The sequence below is a fragment of the Oxyura jamaicensis genome, chromosome 3 (genome assembly GCF_011077185.1).
Source record: "Oxyura jamaicensis isolate SHBP4307 breed ruddy duck chromosome 3, BPBGC_Ojam_1.0, whole genome shotgun sequence".
Lineage (NCBI taxonomy): Eukaryota > Metazoa > Chordata > Aves > Anseriformes > Anatidae > Oxyura > Oxyura jamaicensis.
In genome coordinates, this window is record NC_048895.1 from 4,931,012 (window position 1) to 4,939,456 (window position 8,445).

Sequence of the window (8,445 nt, forward strand, 5' to 3'; positions counted from 1 at the left end):
TTCCTGAGGGCAGAGAGTGCTTTTCCTCTTCCTCATGGAGAGGACACGAAGCTGTTGTTCCGTGGGCTAAATACCTGCCAAAGTCCGAGCTGACGGACCTTGCCAGGAAGCAAGGTGTTCTTGGCTGCTGAGGGGCCGTGTCTGAGCCTGGGGTTTTCCTGGCCCAAGAGTGCCACACAGGGCTGGTATAGGGGCAAACACCAGAAAACGTGAGCATGCTGCTCTCCTGGAGCTCCCTGCCACACGGCGAAGCGTTTGCACAGTCCCCGTCACTGGAGGATCTCAAAACTCCCCAGATACGTCCCAACAACCACTTGTCATCACAGCGACATGGGCTTCCACCAGTCATTATGAGCTGAAAAGGAGCTGCAGGCACACGTGGGCAAAGGCAGCCTCCAGTGGGTGGAGGCAGACAGGAGGGGATATTCTCAGAGACCCAGCTGGTCTCGGCTGTGCTTCACGCGGGGGCTTGCAGGGTCTGTTGTCAGAGAAGCACGGTGTAGCACTTGCTAGAAACAATTAGCCAAGACTTTGACCGGTCATATGCTATTCTCAGCTCTGCTACTGACTCACCTGCACGGCCTCAGGCGAGTTGCTTTCATATTTGTGCCTTGGTTTACCCATTGGTAATACTAGAGACAGTAACAGTCTCACAGAGTGGTGTAAGGATTAATTAATTAATATTTGGAAAGCAGTTTGTGCCTTGACGTCTTTGTGCCTTTGTTTACCCATCAGTAATGTCAGAGATAAAACTGCCTCATGGAAAGGTACAAGGATTAATTAATTATTTGAAAAGCAGTTTGAGATCCTTGCATGAAAGATTCTATGCGAGTCAAACATATCATTAAATACATCTCCCAGTCCTCTGTGAAGTTGAAATAAAGCTGGAGCTTCTTAGTCATTCAAATAATTAAACCATAAATACTGTTTATTTTAATCTTGCCTTTAAAAAAATAATCTAATCTAGGTAGTGATACCAGCCAAAGAATGAAAAATGTTTCAAATTCAAGAGACCTATCAATTTAAAGAGCTTGATTCCTAATTGCCTTTTGATTTCTATCAATGGAAAGTGAGAGCAATTGTATTTACAAATGCCTGCGAAAGCATGGGGCAGCTGGGAGGACGCCCACATCTCCTCTCCAGGGTTTCAGCCTTGCATATTCACATGGATACGGCAGCTGTACACAGCACTGCACGTGGGTTTTAGCACTACTCAAGCAGAGATGTACATGCCAAATGCAGAAGTCCTCTCACACACTTCCCTGGGAAGCTGTTGTATACTGGGCATAAAATATGCGGTTTTTGCCTCTTTCTCCGTCTCTTATTTTTCCACATCTTTTTGTTTTACGAGCTATATATGTAAAGAAGATGTTTGCAGAATCAAGGTCACAGGTTTTAATTGAACGGGGCCTCTTTTAAGGTGTAACTACTGCTGGGAATCTGCTAGTGTAGCAATCTGCCGTACGGGGCACCCAAACCACCATCCCACATGAGGTTTCCTTCAGCTCCGAGGGACACGTCTCAGCCTTTTCATGGCCTTCCACTTCTCTTTGCTCAGAGAAAATTCTGCATCAATCTCTGAGTAACCCGTGTGGGAATGTGGGGAGGAGGAAGAAAGGATGTAATTGCTTTCCTGAGTGCGTTCATTAAATGTCCTGCTGTCTTTTCCACGCTAGTCCAGCTTCTACTGAATTTTCATTAGACCAGAAGAGGCCTTTAGGGCCATTTGAAAGTAACCATCAGATAAAAGCGACTGTCATCCTCCTTCTGCAGCAGGCGAGGAAGCAGACATTGGTAGACTGGTCACACAGGAAGGCGAGGAGGGACCCGATGACTCAGAGCTTTTGACTCCCAGCCGTCAGCTTGAGACGCCGTTCTAGCCAGGTATAAAAGCACATGGTTATCTCTGACCTCATGAATAATCCCACTGATTTAAGCCATAAACTTCAGCATCAGGGCCTTAACCACCTCACTGTGCTCGCCAGGAGTGGATAAACAAGCGTGCAGGCCTGGATAGGTCCAAATAATTGACATGGAGGAATAGTGAGTGGTGGTTTCCCTGCTGCAGGTTTCCTGGCAGCTGTTCTCGCTAAGAAGAGCGCTAATGGGGACAAACAGGTGGCCTGGTCCCCACGATGAGGGGCTCCTTGGGTATGATGTGGCTCCTGTAGCAATCACCCCGTTGTGAGCAGGAAGGGGACCTGCTGAGCTGAATGCAGTGACGTTGACCGTGGTGGTGCTTCCCCATAGAGCGATGCCCTGATGATGCTCTCCCCATCCTGGGGAACCCCTGGGAGGGGAAAAGGGAATTTGCAGATCCGTTGGTACCAACTGTCCTTTCCTGGCAGGGGTTTACTGAGCTCTTGATCCTTTTGATCATCCAGAATTGGGAAATGACCTGGTTGTGAAGGAGTCCCACCCACAAGCAGAGGCATCCCTCAAAACTCTACAGCCCAGTGCAGGATGCAGTTTACTCCCCCGCAGCTGCTTGTGACCTTGCATTTGTAGCAAAGGGCTAGGAGATCAAGGGAAACCAGAAGGAATCTACTTTCCTGTTGTTGATGGGAGAGTGAGTGAAGCAACCTAAATTATACATGGCGTTGCCTACCAGATGGTCAGAGCGTCTCTCCCTTCTATTATGCAAAGTAATAGTTTCGCAGACAAAGTAGAGGGGACTGGAGATAGCAGAGCATTTGGGAAACATGTCCCGTAGCTGATTTAAAGGCGTGTTTTGCTTCTAGTTGGGACATGGGGTTTCAGCTGGATGCGTGTTGTTCAAACCTTCTCCAGAGGTGACAGGTGTCAGGTGGGCCTGTGCGAGGAAGCAGGACTGTGAACCCAACTAGAATTAGAGCAGTAATTTCTAACAGCAGGGTTTGGGTTTTGACGACTGGGACAGGAAGTGGTGGTTTAAAACAAGTTTAATAAACCTCGGCAAAGCCTATTTCACCCCCTTGTGCTTCTCACTCATGAGAAGCTTTCAGTTTGGCCCTTCGTAGCTGCAGACACTGACTCGTGATCTCTCCACTGCAGGAACAGTGCATGAGCCACATGAACTAAACCCCATTCCTTGTACGTCCAAGTATTCTTCCTGGTCTGCCTCATGTCATAATGGCATGTCAACATGGAAACTGAAGGTCTGAAAGGAAAGCCACTTCTGCTGGCTTTAACTTACAGAAGTTCAGATATTGTCAGGAGCATGAAGCTCACTGTGTGCTGAAGCAGCGATGAGCCAGACTGCTGGGGCTGAGGCATCCCAGGGAGCTGCTGCTGCCCCCCGCTAGCTGTCTGGAAGCCCTAACAATCATGAGTTTGCTTGTAGCAGATATATCCATCCTGAGGATGGGGATGACAGCATTTTCTCCACTACGTGACTGCATCACATTTCACACAGTAGTCCTAGTCCATGAGCAGAGCTCCTCAGCACAGCATTAACACCTCCTGAGAGCACGTACGGGAAAGAACTCTCACACAAGCCTTGCTAGATCAGCCCCTTCATACTGATTGCACAAACACACCGCCGGGCAGGACGCACGGACTTCATTTCACTGGTAACGGCAAGGATCCACACATCAAAATAAACCGCTCAGGGCTTTGGTTTGTGTGTTATATGATCAACCAGAGGCTTCAAAAAGGGCATCACTGAAATCTCATTCCCATGTATAATTTATTTCTTCCCTGATCTTGGGCGCAGCTTTCACTGGAGTAGTGCAAGATATAAAAAAATCAGGCTTCCTTTGTGAGCCTTGGTTTTTGATAACTGAAATCCCACTGATTAAATCTCAGATCAGGAGTGGTGACCCTTGCTCTCACTCAGAGCTATGGGTTATCATCCCTCAGGCTGATTTCTGAAGCAGTTCACACTGTAGTAAGAGGTCCTTAAGAATCAACAGCCAATACTGGACCTAGTTCAGTCCTTTCATTTAGCTACAGATTCCCCTAACACAGATGCTAGAGCTCATAATCTCTATTTAATTTTCTCCTTTCATTTTTCTTGAGGAAAGCAAGGAGAAACAAACCTAGGAAAGGATGGAAGGGATGGTGGAGCCCATGGAAGGGGCAGGGATTTGGCAGTCAGCTCCTGCTCCGAGCCCTGCTTTCAGACTACTGCCTGACATTGGGCAAACGGCATCACAGCCTCCCCATCACTCGTGAATAGAAAATACAGCATTCTTTCTATACACACATACAGGTGGAAAGCGTTACCTGGAGTTAGGCATTTGTTGTATTGCTTTTTAAGGCATATACTCCAAAAATCAAGGCATGAGAAAACCAAGGGTTTCATAACAAAGAGTGGAAAAACCCCAACAAATATTGTCTCAAACCTTCCCTTTCAGGCCACACCCCGAAAGCAAGTGAGACTATCATGGACAAATCCTCCTCTGGCAGCAGGCCGATCAGCTGGAGAGCCATTCTCCAATTCCCAACCTACTTCACACCATGCAGAATCACTGCGGGAAAAGCCTGACAAGGCTCAGACAACTCACAGTGCCATACCTTTGCTCATGACAGTAACGCCAGCCAATTGCTAGCGTCTCGGTGTCTGGCCAAAGTGGATGGCAGACGGCTGTCTGAAGCTGGAACCTGGGAAAATGGGGATAACATCAGGAAAAAAACAAAAACATCTTACGTACCTACTGCTCCCATCTCATCCTGCTCTGGGGACATGCCTGCTTGCCGTGGACTGAGTCAGTGCCTGGTCTTGTGGTCCTTCAGTGCTCTGCAGAGCTACTGCGTGCTTGCAGACTTGGAGCTGTTAGCACGTCTCATCCTACCTGCTGTGCACGAGGACTTGCCAGGACCGGCAGCTCCCTGGTGGGTCAGTGGGCTAGGATGGAGGAACACCACCACTTGGGAAAGTTTGGTGGCTCCTCTGAAAATCTTCCTGGACTTTTATTGGATCTTAAGTTATCATGAAGTATCTGCCTGGATCTGGGCTTTGATTCTGCACTCCACTGCTTTATCCCAGGCGGGCTGGGGTAGCGCCTTTCCCTCAGAGACCACAACTGACAGCACCCCTCCCAGCGAGAGGAATGGAGCAGTGGCTGTGTTTCAAGGGTGGGGAGATTGAAAGGGTGTTTGAGGCCACTGTCTGCATGGGGGAGCTGCAGGGCTGGTGAGAAGGATCAGAAATCATCTTATTTCTCCACTCCCGGTTCCTATCTCCAGCCAGGGGACTGGACTGCCACCCCCAGCTCTCCCATCACCCCACTGCCTGGGTCCCACACTCACAGCTCTCCCCACCCAGCCTGTCTCTGCCCCGACCACCCCACCGCTCGCTCCCCAGACAGGTCCTGGCCCTTCAGCTGTGGTGTGGCAAAATTCAATTTTGCCTGCGTGGCTGAGAAACTCGGGCTCTTCATAATAATCCCAGCTTGCCTGCAGGGAACAAGGTGGAAGCTAGACCACGTCAAGGCCTTTTATTTCCTGCAAAGGTGTGTTTGCAAGACACTTGTGGAGAACACTATGCAGATGAGCGACAGTGGGAGAGGTAGGACCAGCTCCCCAGCATGGGGAAAATGGGGTAGATCAAATAGTTACCCAGATTTCCATCAGCTGTGGGGTTGGCCTGGTGACAGTTAGGCAGGCTTGCCATCTTGCAGGGATGGCTCACCTCTCTGCCAGCTGTAATAAATACGTCCACTTGATGCCAACAGGACTGGGATGAGCTTCACCCACAGAAGCATTTTCTTCCCCTCCTGCTCCACTGGTGTTAGCGGCCCCATCTCTGCAAAATAAGAACATGAAGAGAGCTTGAAATTGCCAAGAGGAAATCCAGTTTGAATTTGTGCTGAGAGCTGGCCAAGGAAGGAGAAAACATCAATCTCAAAAGGTTTTTTTCAAGATTTGGACATTTGGCTTCATCTTTCACTATGTTCAACCACAATCTGTCAGTTCCCATCAAGAAAAAAAAAAGAGGGACAGCAGCCTAGCCAGTGCTGCCATGGCTAGAAAGTTCATGAAGCACATGGGACAAAAAGGTTAGTCTGAACTCATGACTTGAACAGAAATCTACAGCCTGTAACTGAATACTGTGGGGTTCCTTCCTCTCTTGCTGTGCTAGGAAATTCTGGCCAAAAAGTTAGAAAGTGAAATGCAAAAAAGAGCTCTTAAAAGTAATAATAATCCGCCCCCCAAAACTGAAGCTAAACCGAGGAACTTCTATGTTCCTCAGCTGTGCAGGATTTATGTTTGAGAAAATTCCTGGTAGGGTATAAAGATTTTACTACTTTGAGCTTTGGATGGTTTTCGCATTAGCAGGCCACAAATGAATTAGGTGGATGATGCAAAAATGACTGTCAATAAAATCTTTACACCAATGCTTCATTCTGTGTGAAACATCTTTTATATATATGCATATACGTATATACTATAAATAATAGAAATGATGCCCATATTTTATACTAGGGATGTAAACACTGGTCCCAAATGCAGTGGCAAATGAACCACTCACATTTTCTGATTGCATAATTTGCCTAGAGGATGGATACATAATTACACTATAATTAAGTATAATAAACAGAGAAAATGATTTGAGAAGGAAAAATTATCACAGGCTCAACCACATCAGCCAGAAGCTCTCTTCTAATTAAGTTATTTTATTAAACAAAATGTTTTTAAGGTGGGTCCCCTTTGAAAACGTACATTATAGGCCATGTAATGTAATTTACTTTATAAGTAAAACATGGCTTGTGTATGGACAGATGGTATCTGATAGGACTCATAAAATACACAGCCACTGGGTCCAGCCCAGCTGGGAGCTGAGTCCCCCCACACTTCTGTCTTCAAACCGAGGAGCAGACCCTAAGCGCTGCTCCAGGATATCTCAGTAGCTCATAGAGCAGTCTTTTATTTGCAGTCATTGATGGACTCTTATTATTTTTAGTAATTTAAATGAAGAAATGCTTGCAGGTAACTGACGCTGTCATCCCATAATGATATGGTTGAGGCGAAGCACAAGAGAGAAGGTAGCTCAAGCTACCTCAGATACCTCAAGCTATCTGGATTTGAAAGTCTTTAAATGCTCTTTCTTCTCAAAGGACTTTTCCCCTTACTAATTCTGTTCGATGCATGGCAAGATGTGGTGTTCTCTTAAATTACTGTGGCTGAAGAAGTCCAAAACACGAAGTGGTTCACTACCTGTAAGACTCGGGAGGACCACATCATTTGGTACCTCATCTGGCAAGGGTTTCCAGACACCCTCCAGCTTGCTCCTCTTTGAACGTATACCATGTGTTTTTAAACACCTGCCCCCACCTACCTGGGGACTACAGCAGCTACTAAAGAAGCCTTGGAGCATTGTTCTGAAATTAGCTATTGCTCCTGCTCACTCCAAAAAAAGAAATAGCTCTGAAATTAGCTATTGCTCTATACCCCAAAAAGAAAAAAAAATGTTCAGCTTGAGTTTAGGCTGCAGTATTTCTGTATACATCTACTTCATTTCCATGTTTCTCTTCCTCTTGTGAGCACTTAGAGATTGTGATCAAGCCATCCCTTAGCCTCTCTTCTGTAAGCTCATTAGATCGAGCTGCATGATATAAATCTCTTTCCTAGCTCTTCAAGTCTCACATACAGCCTCGCAATGTTCTTTGGGAAGATCTCTCTGTATCTGTGACCTGTTTTCATAACTACTTACTCTCTTCTTCAGTTCCCAACTCATCTGTAAGGTTTATTTGTGATGATTTAGGTTTTCTTTCAGGTCATTGTTAAAAAACAGCATAACCTCAGTAACACATCCCTTTGGGACCTGGAAGGGACCTAAGAATGGACTTACATCCAGTATATTAGAAAACATCCCTGGTCAAGGAAAACCCAAAGGAAAAATAAAACTTGTCCTAAAAATCAGTTGTCCACAGCAGTACAGTGTCCTTGAATTCCAAATGTTGAACATTAGGTTGTGAGAACACCTCTGAATGCCCAACGAGGACGTCCTTCTCTAGTTGTGTCTACTGCATGCACAACTTACTGGGTAATGGAGCGAGCAACGTGGTGTTCAAGAGGAATCTTCTCCTATTTAGAGTTTTCCACTCTTAAATGTTTGCAGATCTTTAAACCACAAGATGTTGTAGGTTATTGACAAAATTACTGATGTGTGGTTACCGCTTGCAGGGTGCTCCAGGCGGGACACTTAGGTCATCATGGATCTGTAGATTCCTGATGACTACTTCAGTTTCCCTCCTAATCCCATGCACATTTGGTTGTTTAGTGACCTGATTTAAACTAGGAGCTTCCATGAGAAATCACGTGGCAATCACAGACTCAATAATAAACTCAAGCCAAAGAGTCATTTTCAAATGCTTGGCAAATGCTAGACCACAGAAACTCAATGTGTCGTAAGATTCCACTTGGTCCCATCATCATGGGTGGGAAAAAGGAGGAGGATTATCCATAGACCTCAAAGTGTTTTACGAAGGGAAGCAAATGCTGCTATTCCCATTTATTGGA

At 46.2% G+C, this 8,445-nt stretch overlaps 1 long non-coding RNA gene across 1 annotated transcript; it reads left to right on the forward strand.

Moving 5' to 3' along the window:
• Positions 1–635: 635 nt before the first annotated feature.
• Positions 636–6,327, forward strand: LOC118164098. The gene is made up of 2 exons (XR_004749337.1): positions 636–1,884; positions 4,338–6,327. It is a non-coding gene; the product is annotated as an uncharacterized LOC118164098 (long non-coding RNA).
• Positions 6,328–8,445: the final 2,118 nt, after the last annotated feature.